Below are 10,201 nucleotides of genomic sequence, written 5' to 3'. Positions count from 1 at the left end.
AACATTACATACTCTGAAGAGTCAACTAGACCTCTGTATGACTCTTTGTTTAGATGCCTTCTGTGAATCAGGTCCTGGTACCTCATAGGTTTCCTGCCTTTAGATGGTGTTGCAACATTCAAGAAAAGGGAGAATTGCTGTAGAGTTGTCTGAAGATTTTTGATTTTATTCATTTAGGTCAATAATGACAACATATCTGGGGTATTGATCATACGTCCCACTTTAATTGAAGTGTTTCCCAGTGGCTGTGGGTATGCACACAGCATTAGCATGTGTAAGTCTATCTCATGAATTAAATAAAATCCTGAATTTTAAGAAGTGCTTCTGTAAGCATCTGCACATCATAGATACTTTACATATAAGACAAGATAATTAACAGTATGATGTGTGAACACAGGCCAAAAAGACAGTGCAAAAGGAAAACAGACTCCTGATGTAGAAGAGCACCTCTCTTTTTGTGTTTCAGTTTGTGCTTTTCATAAAGAGGAAATTTAGTAATTTCTACACTGTTATGTAGGATGGCTATCCTAGCATTACTGAGGTTTTTGCTATGTGCTGCCTCCCTAGAACTGCTTAATGACTGATAAAATTACTTTTTATAGCTTTTAGTTCCATGATTATTGTATCAGGCCATTTGCTGATAGAAGGTTCTCAAAGTGAGTTTATAGTCCAATTTAGCAATGCTGTATCTGAATATATCTTCAAATCAAAATGTACTGGCAGTATTTTGGTTAGTGCTATTAGCCTGTTTTCTAAGGACATTGGACATCTGAGAGTCAAGAAGTGTTCCTTGTGGTCAGGAACATCTACAAGAGAAAGAAGTATCTCAGCAAAAGATAGGTTTTTCCTCTCTGGTGGGGGAGAAAGGTTTTTTCATTCAACTCCTTCTTTCTCCAAAAGTGTCAGGATATAGCAGAGGGAATGCAGTCCTCTGCAAATGATTTAATGGGCTCACAATTAGAACAGCAAAAGCATTACCTCAGAATAGCTTTTGAATGCACTTGTCATTGCTGTCCTCATTTTGACACCAAGATACCAAACATTTGAACTCTCTTCCTTACTTAAAGCTATTTGAATTTTGTATGTGCACTGCTGTAGTAGTCTTCTTAATAAAAAGAAAACTCTTGACAAAAGGCATTAAAGCCCTAAAGAAAGCATCAGCAGTGAGCACTGGCTTCATTCTGTCACAGGAAACAGCTGGTAGCTGGCTTTTACTGAGAGCTGCCAAGGCTGATTGCCATATCCGACAGTGAGGATACAGCAGGCAGAGACCAACAGGGCATGGAGATTTCCAACAGGACGGGGCTGAAGCTCAGCTGTATAGCAATGATCCAAACATACAAAGCAGCTCCAATTTGAGTGTTTCAGTTTGAGTTAAAAGGCAGATTAGAGCCCTGCTGGAGCCCAGTTTGAACTTGCAAAGAGTTGAAAGGCTTTTCTGTGTGGTGTTCATTTTCTTTTCAATAAAGATGTAGTTATTAATCTTCTCTATTACCTTACAAAATGCATCTACTTCCACTCAAAAGGATACAGTGGAGGATCACGTTACCCCTTATGGCTAGCTGATATAAAAGAATCTACTGGACACCTGCAGGTATTAGTAAGTCCTTACTTACTGAAAAGTGAGCTGTAATTAACTCTTTTATGCTAGCCAGCAACTATTTAGTTTGCAGAGAGGTTGTTTAAACACTTTAAACCTTTTTTTCCTCTTAGGTATTTTCAGCTAATATCTGTTTTTCTGTATTGAGTGTTCCCTCATATTTCACAAAACAGAAAAGTTTTACACGCTTGGATGTGCTGATTTGACCCACCTAAGCTTCTGAAAATCTACTCAAGCTTCCTCTGGAGTTCAAGATTGATTATATTTTACCACAGCAAGTCACATCCAGCTCTTTCCCTAGCCAGACAGAAATAATTTCCAAGGAAATAAAGTGAGTGAGACACTGTCCTTCTGGTCCAGCTGCCACAATATCTGGTAGAGTAGGTTCTTGGCGATGAATCAGGTAGCAGAGTTCTTGTAAAAGAATATTTTCAGAGGGAACATAAGGTAATTTTATACTACCTGAACCTTGTCTTGGGGACACAGAACATAATAGAACCCTAGCAGAACAGAACAAATCAAATTCCTTAAAAAGGACAGATACCTTATCAAGAACCTATAGCTCTTGCTCTTTTGTTGACCGAATTCTCCACAGATGCTTCTGTCCATCTGTACACACATCTCAGTATAAAATACCTTTGAAACAGGCTCAGCTCATGGATATGATCACATGAACCATCTCAGAAACATATCACAGGGCCATGGCAGGAAACACTGTACACTCCTTGGATTGCCTTGCAAGCTCAGTGGAATTTTTTCCAAGGTTCAGGCACATGTGAAAACCACATGCAATTGTGTCACCATGTCACTCCACACAAGCTCTTCTTTCTATGCAGAACTAATCCCACACACTGTATATTCATACTCAGTTGCACAGATCCCAACAACTATGCATAATAAGTTGTATGTACACTCCTGTGCAGGAATTTCATATAATTCCAGCATGTACTGCCATCTGTTAAGATTTATCCATGGTTTCTACTGGCAGTCAACCTTTATTTTCAGAAATATAACTTTCTAGGCAGAAATGAGTTTCTAAGGTCAGGACTGAGCAAACTTGAACTCACTGAACATAAAATTCTTTGCTAAAGAAAAATGTACCTTAATCAGATGCTGGAAAAGAATGAAGAAAGGCTTTCAAAGTAACCAAAGTAGGTTACTTTGATTTAAAAAATAAGTCATTCAATTTATATGAGGAGATAAATGTCAAATTTTCATTTCTTTAGTAGTTTTGTCTCTGCATACAAATCAGTAGCAACTGAAATTACTAAAATCTTCATGTCCAAAATTCAACATTCTTTTCATCATTAAGCAGGACTTCTCAGACCTGATTCAATTCTGAACCAGACAATGATGATAAAAACAAGATCTTGCTTAATATCATGAGGAATTTTGATTCTTGGAGGAAAGAAACTCCAACAATTGCCACAAAAAAACCTACCAGATATATTATCAGATATAAAGAAGAATATAAAGAATTAAACAAGGAAGATCATTCCCCTTGATTTTAAAAATGAGGTACAAGTACATTCTATATGACATACACATATTGTCCATGGTCTAGGAATCAAGAGAGACTAAGCAGCCAAAAACTCCTCTTTGAAGCCATCCTCTTTTCTTCTACTGGATTTAAAGCATTATCTTCTTGAGCAAAGGATTTGTCATAAGAGGCAGGTGAAATATATGTTTACTCGAAAGAGGCCAGATAGATATTCTAATATTTTATTAGAACCATAGAATCCATAACGTTATCTTAAGAGATAAGAAGTCAAAAGTTAGAAGTCAAAAGTAGAATAGGATGAAGAGAAATCCTAATTTAGATGTGATAGGTTAATTGCATATGCTACCAACAAACTTTTCAGAGGAAGGTTAATTGAATCATTGATTAATATCCTCAGAGAGGTTTTATCTGCAACAAGAGATTTTGCCACAGATATGGATCTAACAAGGGAAACAAATTCTTCTAATCTAGTTAATGTGGGGTAAAACCAGAAGAAATCACAGGCAAATGTGTGATGATCTCTGCTGTAGTCATGTTTTTTAGAGGAAAAAGGGGCATAATAAATTATGCTTCCTGTTAAAATTCTGTAGGATTCAGTGACTATGAGAATTTTTAGTAGAATCAAACCTAAGAATCTTGAATTAATTTCAGAAATAAATTTTCTGTTTATCACAGCACACTAAGAGTGTCTGAGACTTCATGGAATACTTATGAAAGGTGAGGCTTAAACTCTATTCCAAGAAGGAAAGGCTGGAAGGACAGCCAAAAGCATCTGAAAAAACATTTTTGCCTAGTGTGGTCCACAGAGTTGTGTGTGATGGAATGGAGAGAGTATTTGGTGCAAAGAATCTTCAATGAATATCTCTCCTGGAGCTGTTCTTTGACCAGAAGGGAGAACAAATCAGATAAGGATAGGCTTCTCATACTGAAATATTTTGAGTCACAAAATATATTTGGAAGCTGAATTGACTGAAGAAGGTCCTGCATGGGAAATCCCAGGTGACAAGAGCAGTGGATCTGCTCACGTATGTTCTCATATAAATATTATAATGAAAATATTACTACAGACTCTGAGGTGGAGGAGGGGTGAATTATTCAAGGTTTAAATCCTTTGGTAGAGGCCAGGCTGAGAGGGATGATAATTCCAAATGTAATCTGGTAGTTCTCCCAGGATACATATGTACATTGAGACATATTAAGCTGGTTCAACATAATTATAAATTTCAAGTTTTTTTTCAAATGTTGACTGCCTCTCTTTTGCTGTTGAACTTTCTTAATACTTTCCTGCTATTCGGATACTGTTAAAGATTTTCTCACAAAGACAAAAGGGAGAATGAACAGTCATCCCACACTCTCCATCATCTGTCCCTGTTGTGTCTGTGCTATTATGTTTTATTATATTTGTCTACCCACTCCTACAAAGTCCCACTTAGGTCTCTTAAATAAAACTGGATGGGAAAAAAGGTGCAAAGGTGATGATGGGGATGACACAGAGTTGTCTTTCTGGTTTTTTTTTTTTTTTTTCTGGTGGCTAGAAAGCCATGGTAAAAATTCTGTCTGCTGAAAGTTGTCCCAATTGTTTTATTGATGGGAATGCTTGTCTCTGAAAGAATTTGCTCTTTCATCACAGAAGACATGGGGCTAAGTAAGAGAGGATGTGAGCCATTAAACTGAATTCTAGTTCTAGGGAACAGTAGCTCAATACAGAATGTCTAAAAGAAAATATTATATGTATGTTTGTGTGTATATATGCACATATATATTGCAAGGTTCTTCCTGCTAACTTTGCTTTAGCTCTACCTGAAATAACATATGAAAAACATAAGTCACAAAGATCCTTTTCCCATGGAATATGCAGGCAGAAGTATGCAAAAGAAAGCAGGAGCTCAAGGTCCCCACCAGCACACTGCCTGGAGTTTTGTTGCTGCAAGAGGATGTGGCTCCTTCCACATTTCACAGCAACCAGCCCCACACAACTGCACTACAGAACACCAACCCTCTTGTGCCCTGCCCCATCCTCAGCCTCCCCTAAGGGCTGCCCACACATTGCCCAAACATTGCTCAAGTCCTGCACAGCACACACAGGACTGGTTTGGAAGCTCGTCTTCACAAATAAAACAAACAAACAAAAGGTTATAGAGATTCCCAAGCACTGTAGCTGTATGGCACGCTAGCAATAAGAGTTCTGACTGACTCACAAACCAATTTAATCAGTAAATAGCTGCTGGGAGTTCTTTCCACAGATAAGTACTGCTATCTTTTTCATGCACATGCACAGTGCAATATTCCAGCCCATTATTTCTTATTTAAATAATTCACCTATTCCCAGCACATGGCAAATATTTTTTCCATTTTCTAGCCATGGATTTCACAGCAGATTGGAGCAGAGCAGCCATATCTGACGCATAAACCTTGTATATCTTCCAAAATAGCTAATCAAACTTGATCCATAGCAATTTCTAACAGCAGAAGGTATCATTTAACTATACATTAGTTGTTTATAGCATGTACAGATGTTAACAATACCTGGAATTATGTACTCTGAATTGTGAGATAGTTTCTGATGAACAAATACTGGTATATTGTCCCTATAAACCTACTTATAAGAAAAGTATGGACATCTGTTTGAATAAATCTCACTTTCCTCCTGACCTTTTTTCTACTGCCAGAGAAGTTAAGCTTGTTGATTTTTAATTTGTCTCTCAAATGTGAACTTAGTTTATTAGAGACAGAAGTAAACTTAGTGTTACAGAGATTATGTTTAGCTTTGCAATTCTTACATTAATTCATTCTTAAAACTAATCACATGGTGCCATAGTTTGATTTTCTGAAGAAGCTTAATCTCCTATGAGGATGTACAGTAACTTCATGAAATGTTGCCTGAAGCTAAACTGTTGCCTTGGTAACAAAAAAATGAAGTAGAGTTGCCCTCTAGGCCAGAAGAACTAAACCACTTAGTGCTCCATCCTATGTATTTCAGTTTTGTTGTTAAATGTTAACATGTACAGGCCAAATCAGACAATAACAAATGCTGACCTCTACACTTGGACATATGATTGTAACATCTACCCTTCAAGAGGATGCAAACTGCTATCAGAAACCTTAACATGAAAACCAGAATATATGAAATAGACATAAGAGATGACATCAAATACCAACATGAAAAAAAATCGCAACTTACAACCTACTACAATTTCTGTAGCTCAAAGAAGATGAAAACACTGTTACAAACACACAGCTTCTGTACCTGCAGCGAAGGATGGTGTCTGTTGGTGACCTCTGCTAAGAACACCAACTTGTGCTGTGGCTGGATGGTGAGCTACAGGCCCACTCTTCATGGTCTTCATTGATGTACAGTCATCAGAAATAGTATTACTGCCATGTTAAATAACATGTATCATGTATTTACACCAGCCCAGAATATTTCACTTTGCCATGTCACCAAAGAGCCCAATAGTGACATGATTTCCTAGTGCATGCCCTGTATAAGCGACATTGAAGGTGTTACTGAGCTGCAAAGAATAAAACCACATACGCATAGATTATCACAGCCGTCGTATTTATACTACTTGTGTTTCAGCTATTTTGCTCCTTTTATTTTTATTCCATTTCAGTGAATTAAATAGCTGTCTTTCTGTATGGTAAGAGCAGTGTATTAATTTATGTTCAGCTCACCTTTCCATTGTTGAACAAATACACAGTGACCCAAATATACACATTTACACAAGATTTTATAGAGATCAGAGTATGATACACAATCCTGAAAGTATTCATTCAATGCCTAAGAAAGCTTTTCATTTAATCTACTTTGGGGGCAGGAGGAGAGAGACACCTTGTGCCTCTCCATACAGTGAATTAAATTGCTTTTCATTGACTCAGGTGACTCTGGACAGTGCTCATTCTAATGCAGACTTATTAAATTCAGGGAAGGCTGCTACACTGAAGTCTGGGGTAAATGAAACACTATTCAAATGCTACACTTCAGATACCTATTTCAGATGCTGTCTTTGAAGAATGACATGTAACAGAAACAGTATTTAACTTTCTCTAGGAATGCATCTTAAAGAAGTCTTCTGCTGTTTAATTACAGTAAGTCAAGTACATTTTAGCTAGAAAATTCATTAATATTTCAAGCATACCATACACCATGACTACTGCATACTTCCTGACATTCCTATAAAACCTGATGCTCTTGGGAAACTGATGGCTCCCAGGGTTGCTAGTGAGTGAGAGACCCTTTGCCTCTTGATGATTGATCTGAATTCTGTTTAATCTGGAAGCAGCAAATAACTGTCAGTGGCTGATGGTGTTTATGAATTAATCTGATAACTAGTCTTAGTTTAGATGGAAGCAGGAAAACATCCCAATTTTAAAAATCTTTGCCTGTCTTCCTTGTCCCTTACTCATGAAATCATCTCTCATGTGTATGGATCAGCATGGCACAGATACAGAGTCCTTCAAGAGACTGGACAGACAAAATGTCAGTGGCCATACAGCCTCATCACAGCTTGCCAAGGGTCAGATTACAAACTCTCCCTTCTTCCTGAGGGCACTCCTGGATGCTAGGAAGAAAAATTCTCCTTTAGGAATGAGTAACACCAAACTACAAGACTTACTTGCTTTAAGGGCTATGTAGGGTGCTTCTGGAAAACATGAAGGCATTTTTGCCTTACCACCTAATTTGCTTGTGATGAAGTTTTCCCCTAAAACATGGATTTTGGTAGACCTGATTATAAAATCCCTTTTTTTTTTTTCCAACTTGGCAAATACACAGCCCAGATATAGCCCCAACAGTCATCTGTTTCCTTGGCATATGGGACTTCTAAATGTATCCAGGAAGAATCCTGGAGGGGTAATAGAGGTGGGATTCCTCTTACCTGACAGGCCAATTGTTTCTCCTTCTCTTTCCCCTCTTTCCTTTTCATGTTGGACCTGTGTTAGTTTAACAAAAAAGTAATAAAATTTACATAGGAAGAATGGACTGAATCAGACAAGGTAATACCAAATGATTTCCACTGTCCTGTTAATGTAGATCATTCTACTGTTCACCCTCCAGCCCGGTTAAAGCACTTTCATACTGTGCTAAGTAGCATTACACAATGAGCATTATTTAATGAAACAGCAGTATCTCCAGGTAAAAAGACTGAACTTTGACTGGAAGTAAATAGACTTGTCCATCTGTTGGTACCAACCTCTTTCATTCTGAAGACAGAGATTTTCTTGCATCTGAAGTGATGCGTGGATACGTGCCATGATGTTCTCAGGTATCCTGTGGTCATCCAGACTAGAGACAAGCTCAGCACAGACCAGGATTTCTATCTGTTACATATGCCAAGATTCCCAGCTAGTAGAAATCAAGGCACCTAGGAGTGGAAAACTTAGAGAATGTTGAGTATTCTACAACATAGAGCTGGGATGTGGCTAAGTGGAGTACACCAACTACACATATAAATATATCTAGTCTCCAAAAATGAACAGCAAGTAATTTTTTGTGTCTTTTTCTGTTAACCTGGTAGAATTTTAAGTACTGGAGAGGAAATTCTGACTCCACTGGAGACTATGATGAACCTTGCAGTGACTTAAGCAAGAAAAGCACATTAATTTGGTAACAGTATAGTTTAGCTTCTCACTCTTCTGTAAGTTCTTCCTGGTTTGTCTCTGATCTACAAGGAGGCCACAGTTAACACCACCCACAGCTCTGCAGTCCCCAGATCAAAATATTTTGCTTCTGTTTTCTGACATTATCTTACTGTAGTTAAGTCTAGCAGCTGCCTGCTCAGAGAGACAGAATAAGTGTGATAGAATGTAAAATATTGCTAAGACTTATATGACAACTTTGGTGATATTTACTGGTTCTCACCTTTTCTTAATTACAGGATTAGTAGAAAGAATCATTCCTCACCTAATTTGCCTGCCCCTTCATTTGCCATATGCAACTAGTTACAAAAATCTGCTCATTAACTGTGGCCCAGCATCAAGACTGATTCCACGGGGATCTGAGACTAATATTAATGTCTGTTTTTAATTATTTTTATATGGGATGGAAATTGTTGAGAAAAAACTCAAGAAGCTCCAAGCTGGGAAGGGATGGAAAATTATTTAAGGATAAGATTAAAGTGCATCACGGTGAATGAATGACAGAACCAGACACAATGAGTGGGGCAAAATATGGGGAGTAGTTGACATCCCAATAGGAGACAGATTATTCCAGCCTGCTTGGTGGCTACTATTCCTTAGGTACAGTTTGTAAGAAACCAGGAAAAAGGGGTGTTAGGGAGGCTTCCTGATCATTATCTGCTGCCTAAAAATGGTTATGAATTGGATATATGCTATTGTTATGCCTATTCCAGTCTAAACAGGGAATGAATTCAGCACATTACCATTTATCTTGTTGGATTGGTAGCACGGTCTGGTTTGAATTTGGTCCGGAGGAATTGGTGCTCCCCCAGACAATGACACAGCATGGCTCAGCACTAGGACAAGGTCCATTTTTCTTGAGTAGCAAGGACAGATTATAGGAAGAGACCTTAGTTATATAGTTAAAACTCTGCCAGAACCCAGGCCACGGCTTTATGATGTTGATTAGCATAAAGAGATGCAGCCCATATGTTTGCATTGTGGCATGCATTTGGAGGCAAACTGCATATGCAACAAACCTCCCCCATACCCCCCTCTTTGTAAAATAAAGTTGTTGTTGGGTCTTGGAAGGAGGAACAGATATTGTACTGAGATACTAACAAAATACTTAGACCATATAGACAATAGCCCCACTATATATGTTATAAGAGCTGCAGAAACCAGCTCTGAAGAAGCGTAATAGTGCATGAAGCAGGGTGGATGTTTCCCCCTGGAAAACAGACATTATCCTAGACATAGATGTCCTTTCACATTTAATGTTTCCTTCTGAACAGATATTTATAGCTTCAACAATAATGACAGAGCTGTTTCTAAAGTCTCAGCCAAAAAGACCATATTGCTAAGGTGTGGCATTCCCAGTCATGACTGGGCATATGTGAAGCACCACAGTGAAAAACGTGGGCAGTTGCTGGTTTAACTGTAAACGGACAGAGTCTGGTGCTCACAATGGTATTCCCAGTGGT

General features: G+C 38.1%; 1 long non-coding RNA gene across 1 annotated transcript in view; it reads right to left on the bottom strand.

Moving 5' to 3' along the window:
* Positions 1 to 6,813: 6,813 nt before the first annotated feature.
* LOC111927735 (uncharacterized) overlaps positions 6,814 to 10,201 on the bottom strand; it is a 43,056-nt gene continuing 39,668 nt past the window's right edge. Inside the window, exons 10-12 of the long non-coding RNA XR_015286693.1 lie at positions 8,294 to 8,464; positions 7,979 to 8,033; positions 6,814 to 7,663 (exon numbers count right to left, since the gene is read on the bottom strand). This is a non-coding gene — a long non-coding RNA (uncharacterized LOC111927735). The remainder of the gene's footprint in view (positions 7,664 to 7,978; positions 8,034 to 8,293; positions 8,465 to 10,201) is intronic.

This window comes from Cyanistes caeruleus, chromosome 5 (assembly GCF_971803275.1).
Source record: "Cyanistes caeruleus chromosome 5, bCyaCae1.hap1.1, whole genome shotgun sequence".
NCBI classification, from domain to species: domain Eukaryota; kingdom Metazoa; phylum Chordata; class Aves; order Passeriformes; family Paridae; genus Cyanistes; species Cyanistes caeruleus.
The sequence above is the reverse complement of the archived record's forward strand: the minus strand, read 5'-3'. Positions and strand labels throughout refer to the sequence as shown.